The sequence below is a fragment of the Cebus imitator genome, unplaced genomic scaffold, assembly GCF_001604975.1.
Source record: "Cebus imitator isolate Cc_AM_T3 unplaced genomic scaffold, Cebus_imitator-1.0 Scaffold167, whole genome shotgun sequence".
Classification (NCBI taxonomy): domain Eukaryota; kingdom Metazoa; phylum Chordata; class Mammalia; order Primates; family Cebidae; genus Cebus; species Cebus imitator.
The window spans coordinates 3,906,313-3,919,793 of NW_016107482.1; positions in this window are offsets into that span (position 1 = coordinate 3,906,313).

Genomic DNA, 13,481 nt, shown 5'->3' on the forward strand with positions numbered 1-13,481 from the left:
ACTTCTCAGGACTGTGCATTCAGCTACCCTTGTAGTTCTCCACTTTCACAATCACAACCTGGAATCAGTAGCACAATCTACCATCCAGTTGCAGAACATGAGTGCCTTTAAACTGTCTGACTGTTAAACTGGAGTTGATTCGATGGTGGCTAACCAGAGTCTGTGAATCTCTTCTTCCAGAGTTTTAATGGCAGTTGACTGTAGTAGACCACCTTCTTGTATTTGTCATTGATTTACTACCTCTCAAATGCTAAAGCTAGTTTATGGGCCAGTGCAACCATCCCTACCCATATACCATCCCAATTCACCACACATAAAAATCTTAGAAATTGTGATGATATAACATGTCAGGAGTTACCAGCATTTTTTTTTTTTTTTGTCAGCAACATCAAAGAAATTTTTGCCATTTGGATAACAGGTAATCCTAAAACAGAAGGGATTCTTAAAGCTTTACTTCCTACAACCACTTCTATCACCAAAAATTATGACTTTGGTTCTCCCTAAAGAAAACCCTGGAATAAGGATTCTGCTGCAATTAGTTGATTCAGAAGGTGATCCCAGAAAACACTAGTAAAGTTGTAGGAATTTGAGACGAGGAAGAGAAGCAAGTCAGTAAGGGGTGGAGGACTAGAGAAAAGTGAGCAAAAGGGAGAGTATTAGGAGGTGAAATCACAGAGAGAATACAGCCAGATTTTGTATGGCCTCAGAGGCATTGAAAATCCTTCAGATGTTATTTCTTGTAAGACTGTGGGGCATAGAAGTGTTTTAATTAAAAAAAAATATGTAACATATGCTTCAATGGGAAAACTTTGCCTGGTGTGGTAAAACATTGAATGAATAAGGGCAAGAAAAACTCAGGAATGTGAGTTAGGAGGTGTCTATGACAAGACAAATGAGATAGGATGACGGCTGGGACATGAGTGGTGGCAGTACCAGTAAGAGGTAGTCATGTTCTCGATTTATTCTGAAACTAAATCCAACATGATTCACTAATGGAGCTAATGTGGGGCTTGCGAGAGTTTGGGGATTAGAATGACTCCAGGATTTTGGCCAAAGCAGTTCAACTCATTAACTGAGACGGTGAAAGGTATGAAGTCAGGCTTATTAGTGACGGATGCTGTTGAATCTACAAGCATGAGGTAAGAGGAATTGTCTCATATAGAGAAATACATTCCAGTCAAGTGAAAGTCAAAGGAGTAAATTTAGGCGAACAAAGAAGTCTCAGGGCTATGCTCTGGGCCATTCGAACTAAAACATGTTTAAAAAAAAAAGAGGAAGAAGAAATGGGGGTGGGGGGGAAGGACAAACAGACAGAAGTGGATAATGAGGAAAGTGTGGAGCTTAACATTTTACTGACAAATATTTTAGAATAGAGTATTAACAATGACAGTGCACTTACTAAATGCTGAGATCTTTCTTTACATTATTTAATCTTACATACGATGAAGTGTTGTTGTGAAGTATTACTCTTTGTGTTTTATGTATGAGAAAACTAAAACCTTAAAGTTAAGCCATTTGCCCCACTCACTGTGCCAAGAGGTGAATGAAACTGATATGAATCCTGGCCACCATGATTCATATGCCAGAGTTTTCATATGATAGCCCTCCATTCTCTTAGCAAAGGCAATATATCCTTTTCTTCACTTTATTTGAAAGTAGCTCTTTTTTTATTCCTGCCGCAAATTTACTTTTACATTTGGTTACTGTTTCATCACCTATTAGTATCATAGTACTGGAAAAGACCATAAAGATCATCTTGTCAACAATGTTATATTAATTTCACATTATGGTGCAGAAATGAAGAGAATCATTTGCACGGTAGCGTAGTTGTTAAAATCTCAAGCCTTTAAACCAGATTGCCTAAATTTAATTCCTAATTCCCCACATGGTATAAGTACTTAAGTGACAATAGAGAAGTTAATAAAACTATCCAATTCTCTATTTTCTTATTTGTAAAACAGGCTAACATTAGTACCTACCTTATAGGGTTTTTATAATTCAATGAATTAAGGGATATTAAGCAATTAGAACACTGTTAGCTATTATTAATCCTATTAATATTTTATATGAACATAATTCATATACTATAAAACTCAGCTTTTAAAATGTGAGTTGAGTGGTTATTAGTATATCCAACCAAGTTATATAACCTTGACCAATATCTCATTTAAGAATATTTCATATCTCCACAATAAAGCACATTTTCTATTAGTATTCATTCTCCAGTCTCTGTTCATGTGAGCCCCTGGCAACATCAGTCAACTTCCAGTCTCTCTGGGTTTTCTTATTCTAGATATTTCATGTAAATGGAATCATACAATATGTGGCCTTTTATATCTGACTTGCTTCACATAATATATTTAAGGCTCATCCATGTTATTGCATGTAACAGTATTTCATCCCTTTTTATGGCCAGTTGATACTGTACTGTATAGAAATACTGCATTTTGTCTATACATTTATCAATTGATGTATACTTGGAGTATTTCCACTTTTAGCTAATATGAACAATGTCGAAATGTTAATGTATAAGTTTTTGTGGGGATATGTATTTTCAGTTTTCTTGGGCGTGTCATGAAGTTGCTAGAAATGAAATTACTGATTCATATGGTAATTCCAATATGAGATTTTTGAAAATCTATAGAACTGTTTCCTAAAGTGACTGCACTGTTTTTCCATTTCTACCAGCAATGTATAAATTACCAGCTCCTTCAACGTCTTACCAACACGTTTTATTGTCAATCTTATTTATTAAAACCCTATTAAAGAGTACAATGTAGTATCTCATTGTAATTTTAATTTGTATTTCTCTAATAACTCATGATATTGATCATATTTTCATGTTTATTGACCTTGGTATGCCTTCTTTGAAGAAATGTCTATTTAAATGCTATGTCCACATGTTAGGCTATAAGTCTTTATTTTATTCAGTTGTAATAAATATTTTCCCTCATTCTGAATCATAGTTTTACTTTTTTGATTGTGTCCGTTAAGCACAAAATTTTTATTTTCAATTAATTCTAATTTATCTATTTATTTTCTTTTATTGACTGTAGTTCTGGTGTCATTTCTAAAAAGACATTGCCTACTTAATGTCATGGAGGTTTATGTACATATTTTCTTCTAGGAGTTTTATTACTTCATTCTCACTTGTAGTTATTTGATGAATTTTGAATTAATTTTAGTATATGGAATGAAGCATACGTGTAACTTCATTTTTTTTCAGTAACATATCCACTTTCCCCACCACCATTTGTTTAAAAAAAAAAACTATTTGTTTCTTTATCAAAGAGTGTTGACACTCTTGTTAATAAACAAATATTCAAAATATAAAAATTTATTTCTAGACTCTCAATTCTATTTCATATTTTCATGTGTCTGTCCACATTCCAGTACCATACTGACCTAATTACTACAGTTATGAAGTAAGTTTTGAAATTAAAAAGTGTTAGTACTCCATGTTTTCCTTTTTTTTTCAAGATCTTAAGGTTATTTTGGATCTGTTATGTTTTAACGTAAATTTTCGAATCACCTTGTCAATATCTGAAAAAACAATGCAGCTGAAATTTTGATAAGAATTGCATAGAATCAATGTGTGACTATGGTCATTTTAACAATATCAAATCTTTCAACCCATGTACATAAAACATAATTTCATTTATTTAGATCTATAATTTTTTGACATTTTTCACATTTTTGTTAAATTTATTCCTAAATATTTTATTTTGGTGATATTGTAAATGGAATTATTTACCTAAATTCATTTCTGGGTTATAAATTGGTTGTTGGTAAAAATACATTTTAATTTGCTTACATTGATCCTGTGTCCTACATCTTTGTTAAACTAATATATTTGCTCTAACAATGTGTGTGTGTGGTATCCCTTAGAAGATTCTACATACAAGACCATGTCATTTTAAAATACAGATAATTTCGCTGCTTCTTTCCAATATGAACACCATTTAATTATTTATTTATTTATTTATTTATTTTTGCCCTTTTTTGCTGAGGCTAGAACATCCAGCAGAATGTCGAATAGAGGCTTCAATAACAGAAATACTTAAATATTGTTACTGACCTTACAGTGAAAACACTCAGTGTTTCATCATTAACTGTGACATTAGCTGTGGGCTTCTTGTAGATCCCTTTATCAGGTTGAGGAAGTTTCCTTGTATTCTTAATTGTCTCAGGTGTATTCGTCACTTAGGGCTGCCATAATAAAATACCATAGACTATGTGGCTTGAATAACACAGATTCATTTTTCTCAAGTTACTGAAAGCTGAGTCTGAATTCAGGGTGCTAGCACAATCAGGTTTTGGTGAGAGCTCTTTTTCTGGCTTGCAGATGGCTGTCTTTCGGCTGTGTGTCACATGGCCGTTTCTCAGTACTGCATGAGGGGAGAGGTGGAAGGGGTGAGAGAGGGAGACCTATCTTTTAATAAGGCTACTTATATCAAATTAAGAACCCACTATTATGACCTTATTTAACCTTATCTACTTCCTAAAAATCATATCACGAAGTGTAATCAGATTGGAGTTTAGGGCTTCAATATATGACTATTGGAAGGACACAATCAGTTCATAGCCCTGAGCGTTATTGTTTTTCATGAAAAGATACTGTATTTCTTCAGATACCTTTTCTGTATCACTTGAAATAATCACATGGGCTTTGTCTTTATTTTATTATATGGATATACCTTCATTGATTTTTATAGTTTATATGTTGCTAGACATACTTTGCTAGTATTTTGTTGAAGATTTTTGTGTCAATGTTCATAAGAAGTATTGGTCCCTAGTTTTCTTCGTGTTTTTTAGTTTCAGTGTCAGGGTAATAGTGGCCTCATAAAATCAGCTGGAAACTGCTTCCTTCTTCTCTACACTTCAGCAGTGTTTGTGAAGGATAGGTGCTAGTTCTTCCTTAAATATTTGGTAGAATTAACTACAGTATCTAAGCCTGTGTGTGTGTGTGTGTGTGTGTGTGTGTGTGTGTGTGTGTGTGTAAAGTTCATGGATTACTAATCCAATTAATTTACTTGTTAAAGTCTATTCTGATTTTTCTTGAGTCAGTTTCAGTAATTTGTATCCTTCTAGAAATCCATTTCATCTAGATTGTCTAATTTCTTGACACACAATAGTTCATAATATTTCCTTATAATCCTTTCTTACGTCTGCAGTGTCAGTAACAATGCCTTCTCTTGAATTCCAGATTTTAGTAGAACAAGTCTTTCTTTTTTCTCTTCAGCTCTCTAGCTAAAGATTTGTCTATCTGTTTATCTTTTCGAAGAACCAACTTTTGGGTTTCTTGATTTTTCTGTTGGATTTATGGCCTTCCTCTCATTTATTTCACCCTAATCTTTGTTTTTTTTCCCTTTTCTTGCTTTGGGTTTATTTTGCTCTTATTTTTCTAGTTTATCAAGTCAGAGATTTGGTTATTAATTCGAGGTCATTTTCTTTTTTAATGTAGCCATTTATAGTTACAAATTGTTAAATGGCAACAATTATTCAGGTATTTTTCTTCTGAAGAAATTGCTGACCCACCTGCCTCCTCTAGTGCATGCGAGTTGCTGACTTCCAGTGTGACCGTGGCAATGTTGATATTCAAGGCTAACAGGTAGCTAGGGAGAGGGTGATGAGAAAATGGGATGTAAAATGCCATAAAACTTCCTGTTCTTTCTGAGATTCGGTATTTTTCTTGAATAGATGTTCCTTTGATTTTTTTTTCATGCATTAGATTAACTTACAGAGTTCTGAAAAGAGTGGATTTTTTTTTTTTTTTAACAACGTTTGCCAGTGTTCGCATTGCTTTTTCAAGGAGGAAGGGATTTTTGGAGGTTCTTGTTTCATCATTTCCATTAATTTAATTCAATACTTTTATTATTAACCATGGTTAGAACTTGGACTTTCTAAATCCTGGGTGTTTTCACATAATTAACATTTAAGAGAGAATCCAATGGGAAATCAATGAAAGTATTAATTTGCAAGTAATTTTGAAATAATCTACCCCAACTCCTTCAATGGCTATCTCTTTGATTTTTATACTTCCTAAACCATAGAATTATTATTTCAAATACAATTATATGCAGAAATTAAATAGATATAAAATGATTCAAAACAAAGTTACCTTATTTTGAAGTCGGAGCGAGACACCTTTGTGGATATCTGCCTCCTCTCTTCTTTGCTTATGGGATAACTTGAGGAAATCCCAGCATTCTTGACAGAAGCCCCAGGTTCCAATAAATATAGTTTGAAAAACAAAGTAGCAGTCGGAAAAGGTGAGAGTAATGAAGGGGTGAGAGGTGAAATGGCTTCCTTAATATTAACAGTGAAGATACAGATCCTGTGATTCTGCTCCAGTTTTCTCTCTTCTCCCACATGGAAAATTCTCTATAATGCTGTATTTTTCCACTCCTCAGCTGATGAAATTGAAATTCATTTGCATTGTTGAGAAACATTATTATTTTCATCATTTAGTAATGTTATGTGCTATTTACTTCATTTTGAAATATGTGTTTAACTTGAAATATAGGCTGGCTCGGTCTTTAAAGAAAACAGCAAACATTTGATATCAGAAAAATAACAAAAATAACAACCTGCAGAAAGAAATAAAAATCTTACCCTACTAAAGAAGGCTATTCTCAAATAGGATTTTATGTTTCATCTTGACAAAGAAAAAAGTACAAATTAAATATCAGTGCAGGAGAATTGCAAGAAAATGCAATTTCCCCAAAACAAACTAACCTTATCCTTTGAGCATTTGGATTTAACTAGCTAATCATCCTATCTTTATTAGTTTTTCTTTGTTTTTTCAGGAGACTTTTAAAATATGAAGAAAATATAAAAAGCTCTTTATTCCTTTGAATAATTTTTGGACAATCCTACGTTGTTTCAAATTTATGGCATGACCAAATACATCACATTTATCATAAAACAGAAAGAGGTTCTCTTTTCTTGGCCCAGGTCAGGGAATCAGTTTGAAATCTTTTTTTAAGGCTATCTGAAATGGTTTTGTTGAGAACAAGAGTCATGGCTGCTGTGAGTGAATATCACTGATTTTTAACCAGCTGCTTCATAATATGTTTCTCTTCCATTTATTTCACTCATTTATCCCACAAGCAATACATTTAAAAATGCAATAAATGTTTTTTAAATGCATGAACACTTTTATATTTACCAGCGAGTCTTCAATAAATCTTCATTTTATATAATGATTCATCTGGAATATTCCAGATGTGATATTTATAAAGCATTTTCTATTCCAATCATGAACTTTACTCCAAGCCCAATTATCAGCCCAGAGCAAAGAATTCAGGAAATCTGTCCACTTACAAGACATACTTTCTCTTCAAGATTACAAATATTGCTTAGGTCAATTCTACACATTCCCTGAGTGGTCATTGAGGCAAATAACACTAAATCCACTAAGATGTATGGAAGGGAATCTATTGATAGCCAGGGGACTGAAATGTACAGTATTCTTCCCAGAGCACTTTCCTTAGCCCTCTACATTTCTCTGTACTGCCTAGAAAACAGAAAATACATCTCAGATTCCTGTGCTCCTGAAGCTATCCCTGACTTTACCTGAAAGAGTTAGTTGCTTGTACCTCTATAGTTCACAGAGCTGGAAATATACTTACTTTTTGAAAGCATTAATCATATGATTTCATTCATTGCTTTTGTGTCTGTCTCTTCTATACAAGAAAGCAGAAAAAGGATTCATCTCACCTTTATAATTCCTGTATCTGTCACAGAATAAGTAGCCAATAATAATATTTTAAAGAAATGAAAGAATGAATGATGCATGATGTACAGCAGCATGCTGGAAAATGTGAGAAAATAGAATGAATTTATGCATTTTTCTCTGGCAGGCTAGTAGGAATAAACTTGTGTATTCTATATAGACAAGGTAGAAAAGAGAATTATCCTACATTCTGTCCTGGCGCCTTCACTGTTTGAAAGAAATAGAAAAGGCTTTGGTCTGGACCAGGAGGTGTTGGGTGGTTTTACTTTCTGTCTGATTCACCACAATGTATCTCTTAAATAAAGCTAAGCAGCATACAAGCATTTTTCATAAATATTTTTTAAACAGGTGAATAGAAAGAAAAGGTAAACTTCATCCTGGGCATGTCTATTTTTAATTTTCAATAAGAGGGTCTCCAAGTCTGATAAAAACCATCTATATTTCTTAGAAATATAGATTCTGTAAGTCCCAACAAGCTTACCAAATTAAACTTTCAGAGGTAGAGGAGGATGCATTTGAAACAAAAGTTTCAAATGTATCTTACCATCAGGCTTGTTTGAAAAACGTAATCTAAGGAATACTAAACACTGGAGAAAGACAAGCTCTTCTGCTTTGTAGATGTGCAGTATGGATTCAGGGGATGACACTTCAACTTTACATAATGGTGCTTTTTACCTCCAGGTCACGTAACCTTTCTTACCCTTATTTTCCAAAATCAAAAGAATAAATTAATGAGGGTTCTAGTAGATTAAACAAGAATCGACACAAACACACACACACACAACATCAAAACAACCCAATAAAACAAACAAAAAAATGGCTTGTACGCGTTTGTTCACGTTCAACAAGGCATGCATAAATGAATGTCAGGTAAATTGCAATCTGCCTCTTAAAGCTATCTATTTTCTCCCTAGGAAGGAGAGAATTATAAGGAAGGACCTGTAATCAAAATGCCAAAATAATCTCTGATATTTAAAAAGGAGTTTGAAAATTTTAAAGTCCCGTTTCTCTCTTGATAAAGCCTGACTCTCAAGACTATCATCAGTAGGAAGTATTGAGGATTGGAAAAACAAGCCTCAGACTGCAGCCCCGATCCCAGAAACAGCAGCCAAGGTGAGGAGGAGTCTTCAAACCAAAGCAGTCTTGAGGGTGTCCTGCAACTCTGCAGAATGGGCCTGCCTTAATAACCAGCTGTGTTTAGCCACTGATTTCAAATACTGCAGACAAAAATACCTTGTTGTAAAAGTAGACAGGTATATTTGATTCCTATTTCTACCATAACAAATTACAACAAAATTGATGGATGAAGAAACACAAATTATTTTAGAATTCGGTGAGTCAGAAGCCTGTCCAGGCCTGACTGGCCTAAATCAAGTTGTTGTCAGGGCTGTATTCCTGCCTGGATATTCCTTGTTAATTCAAGTGGAATTTGATTCCTTGCAGCCAGTGAGCCAAGGTCTCCATTTTCTTGCTGTAAACTGAGGGCCATTCTTAGCTTCTAGAGATAGCAGTATTCCTTGGTTCCTGGCCTGATCCTTGCCTTTTCCATCTGGAAAGCCAGAGGCAGAATTTTGAGGTCTTCTCACACAGCATCCCTCTGACCCTGTTTCCTCTCTGTCTCACAGCCAGGAAAAGTTCACCAGCGTCAGTGATTCACGTGATCATATTGGGCTCACCTGAGTAATCCAGGATGCTCTGTCTATCTGAAGGGCCCGATCCTTATTTTGATGTAACAGAAAGAATAGTAACAAAACAATTTATATACTTTATTAATATTGTAATAGCCTGTTTGTTATAGTTATTTCACATCTAGACAGTTCAGTAAAACCTAGAGGTAGAAATAGATATGAATGCACGTGGCTAATAAATTTGTAAAAGCTGCAGTAATATTAAACTAGTAAGGATAGAAAGGCTATTCAATAAGTGATGTTGAGATATTAAGATAATTATCTGTTTTAAAAAGATAATATTGACTTTAGTTCTTACAAAAGTTAATTACAGAAAAATCACAGATTGAAAATCTAAAATGCCTATGACCACAAAAGATCTAGAAGGTATAGACAGACAAAATTAAAATATTTTACTGAGAAAGCTTATCATACCAGGTAACAAAACTCATGAGAAGAAAATAAAACAATAAAAAATTAAAGCAAAATGAAAGGCAAACAGTTCATCACTGAATGAGACTCATTGAATTAATTAAGGATCATCTGTTGAATGAGTGAAATAGAGCTGTATATTTTAATATAAAAAGTTTCCAATGTATTTGGAGTGAGAGTCAAAATGCAGTATATTATGCATAATACAATTAAACATAATGTGGGTATCATTTAGTCATAAATGTTCAAAGTTTATTCATTGCTTTGGTTTCATCATGCGACTTGTGTAAAAGTGTCGTCATATGTCCCTGGTGCACATCAGTGGAAGTAGTCACAGCCAAAATGTTGTTTCTGGGATATCCAGTATGCCTTAATGGTCTGAGTGTTATGATATTAACTTATGATATTAAGGATATCACCACTGGACCTGTGGAGACAAGTCCTAACCTCTTTCTCTTATGAGATGCAGACCTTGCAATTTAATGTTGTTAAAAGCAATGCACCCCTAAGGTGGAACTACTCATTGCTCACCTTTTTATTTGAAGGGTGTGATAGATGACAAGGATGTTTCTCATTATTCAGCATGGCTAAATAAACATTATAGGACCTACATTCATTCTTATATAGATATGTCCATTACATTTATAACTAATATTTAACAAGTGTATCTATTGCAAAGCAAGCTAGTTGAGCAACATAAAATGAATTCTTCACTTTCAATACAACTAAACTGTAAATGAAACACCATTGTAAACTTACCTTGGGGAAATGACTTTTATTTAGCCTTCATGTTGCTTTGTTTACCTGTCAGTATAATAAAAAGTAAATCAAAAAGTGGCAGTGTTTAATATCATCCCAGCACAGAACAATGTAATACAGATTTGCCTGCACACAGGTTGATGAGTTAGGTGACTTTCCACAAAGCTAAAGAAAGTAAATTAATTGGTCTTATTGATGTCTTTCCTTCTTTCCACATCAGAAATGCCAAGTGTGTCTGACATATGTATCAGTCTCTTTATTTTGCGGGAAATAAATCTTACCTTTTTAATCTATGAGATGTCAATCAAAGTTGTTTTATTTATTTTTAAATCATTCAGTGAAAACATAATCCAAAATTATCTTTCATTTGCCAGGCCTTCTAGTGACTATGTTTCCAAATGTAGAGGTTATCTCTTCAAAGAAAAAAAATTGCCATTCAAAAAAAGAGTGTTTTAAAAATTACAGTGGTCAAAGAGAACTTGAGGCTGTTATAGTGTTCCTCATCTTTACCCACGTAGATACCTGAAGTCATGGTATAAGCACAAGGCCCTAATGCAGAGGTCAGCAAATTTATAGCCCATGGAACAAATCCAGCCCAATGCCTGCCTTTGTGTAATCCAGGGGTACAGAATGGATTTCATATGTTTTAATGACTGAAAAACATTTTGTAATACATAAAAATAATATAAAATTCAAATTGCAGTTTCCCTAAAGTGTTATTAGAACAAAAACCATTTGTTGATATATTGTCTATGGCAACTTCCCTGCTACCAAAGCAGAATTGAAATAGTTGCACAACCTAAGATATTTACGACCTGAGTATTTGCAGAAAATATTCAGCAGTCCTTTCTCTCTGGTCACAAATCTCTCGGGAGACCACAGACTGCTTCCTCTTTGCCTTCCTTATTCTTTAAATCACTTTCCTTTTTACTCAACCTTATAGAATATTGTCTTGATTTCTGTCTATACTGTACTTGCTATATATGTGACAAGTTAAATGAAGAATGTAAAGCACAGGACAAACAAGGGTGCTCAGGCGTTAAATTTCTGTTCTTCAGTTATTCCCTCTGCTCTGTTGACCTAACTACAGCACCAGAGAATTCAACGTACACTTGGGGAACTCACTCTAGCAACATTCTCTGGTGTTTTTAACTACCGATCTTGCTCCTTTTCTTACTATCTTAAAAGTATTAAAGGTTCATTTGAACAAATAATAAAACCTGTCAATTCTTTCAACCCTCCAGGCTACAATTGACTATACGTGATCTGATCTTTTCTTCCTGGAAACAGCTGTGTTATTTATACTCTGATAAGACTCAATCACAAACACATGTTTCTTCAAGGCAGTCTTTTTCCCCTAGGCACCGATCTCAGATTTCAGAGGTCTAAAATACAGAATATAAAATTGAAAGTGGTGGGGGAAACTGTGCTTGTGACAAACTGTTGGGGGTGGGAAAGAAGTTGACTTAAAACCTCCAGTTACCATAATTCAAATCAAGACTTTGTTTTTTCTGTTTTATCCACATACCAACTATCTCAAAATTGGTAGAAAATTCTATTAGCCCGTTTTTTGACAATATAAATGGATTTACATTCTATTTTGTACTAGTGCATCTTTCAAAGCTATGAATATATTTTTAAAGCATGTATTTGTTTTTTAAGGTATGATTTTTTTCCAATTACGTTTTTCTATCTGTGTGTGTGGAAGAGGGGAGTATTTTTTAAAAATAGAAAATATATTCTAATTTTCTTATTATATATTTTTAATTGTAGTCCAGGTTGTGTCTGTAAAACCAAAGGTCAAGTAGCAATACATAGCTTTGCCTGTAGTCCTGTTTGCCTTTAAAGGATGCTAATTTTCAAAATCCCTGCAGATTGATATTGAGCACAGATGTGCACAGCAGTAAGTGCACAATATGCAAGCATGTACCTTATCTTCCAAAGTAGCAGCTAAAAATGGCACTCAACCTGATTAGCTCTCAAAAATGATTTAGAAGGACAAGAATTAGGAAGAGAGACAGAATCAGGTAATGATACTAAATTTTGAAATAGAAATACATCTTTAGTAGAAAGTCATTTAAAAAATTCATATGAGGAGATAAGAATAACATAATCATTTAGGGTCAACCTCTACTGTAATTCCATCAGCCTCAATTTTAAGTCTACAATTAGGTATGACCCTGCAGGAAAAGCCCTTCCTTTGAACCATCTAACCCTATAGCTTGCCCAGGGGTATATTTCACCAGTACACTTCCTGTCCCTGATCTCGACCTAAACCTGTTTTGTCCAGCTTCTTTTAGAGCCTCCAGTTTTCTTGGCCAGTGATTTACTCACAGATCCCGACTTCTGCCTCCATCTTCTCTTAATACTCCATTTTTACTCTAGGCAAGGCATTTTCATTGAAAATTTTGCGTAGGGCTTCCTTGTGTGAAATGGGGTTTTGAGGTACTTCCTGGGAGATACAATGTTATCTCCTTAGAAATGCCTGAGCAAATACTACAGTGATGACAATGTTGGTGATAGCCTGCTTTCATGAAGGCCTGAAGATGTGCTATTTTCTCTGGACATCCTGGACTCTTTGTTGTTTGTGGCTCTCCTTTTGTTTTTAATATCAGGGCTTTCCAGAAAAGCTTCCTAGAGACAATATCTGAAGTTGTTTTTGAAGGAACAATTCCCTAAAGGTTTAAAATAGAACAAAGATTGGTGGAAAAGTCATTAAACTGCCGTCTCCATCCCACCTACATTTGGTGAAAATATTTCTAATTGCAGCCCTTATAAAATAATCTTTCTGAACTTGTCTGAAAGTATTTGGATGTACAGATATCCATATTTAAAATTTTTTTCATCCATCTTCCTTATTGGCACAGAGTAGATGCTGAAAGTTA